We start from the raw sequence: 951 nt of genomic DNA, 5'->3' as shown, positions 1-951 counted from the left end.
ATTTTTTCTTTTTAGATTTTTTTTAAATATATAGATTTTTTAATTTATTCAATTTATTGTTTTTAAATGATTATATGTTTCAAACTTTATTATACTCATACTATTATATTATACTGTAAACTAAATTTTCATGAAAAACAATGTACCGCTTTTAAAACATAAATAACCGGAAAGAAATGAACTGCTAGGGAGGTTAAATAACCAACCTTACCTTCCTGTGTTAGCTTTGTAATCTGAGCCAATAGTATTGAGGGCTTATGAAAATACCTGAAACCGGTCATCATTTAGTTGGGTGTTAACCTCCCCAGCAGTAACCCCAAGTTAAATATGATATGATGCTTCCTACTTGTAATAGCTAGTTTGATGAATGCTTTTTTTCAGGAGACCTTTCTAAATATGTCTGATAAAAGAAAATTATCTGTGAAGCACTTGTATGACTAATTTGAGTGCTATAGCTGCATGCTTCAATAAATGTGTGATAGAACCTGTAATATTTTGAGATGGTAGCTATTAGTAGTCACTCTTTCTTTTTCTTTAACCACCTAACCGATAATCCCGACCTGGGTACGGGCTTCAAAAAGTTACAGTTATCGAAAAGTTCGGGTTTATCGATCACTTACCTGGTCCCGCTGCGATTTTCCATTGGTCGTGTTCCAGCGTCGTCCTCCAGCGTCGGGTGTCCTCTCCGGGAAGAAGAAGCCGGCCAGTTTCTTCTTCTAAACTAAGCCGGCCGGCTTCTCCCTCCGTGCGATGATCCAGCGTCGATCGCAAAAAAAAATACTCACCTTCTCCCCGCAGCTCCTCCGGACACGTCTTATGTCTTCTTTCTTCATCTGGCGAGTGCAGTGACGATCACCGGGAAATTCAAAATTTTGTATTGAGTTCCTTTGCATTGAACTCAATACAAAAAAGCTGTATTGAGTCCAATACAAAGAAATCCTTATATAATAT

Source organism: Pyxicephalus adspersus, chromosome 2 (genome assembly GCF_032062135.1).
Source record: "Pyxicephalus adspersus chromosome 2, UCB_Pads_2.0, whole genome shotgun sequence".
Classification (NCBI taxonomy): domain Eukaryota; kingdom Metazoa; phylum Chordata; class Amphibia; order Anura; family Pyxicephalidae; genus Pyxicephalus; species Pyxicephalus adspersus.
This window is presented reverse-complemented; position numbering follows the sequence as displayed.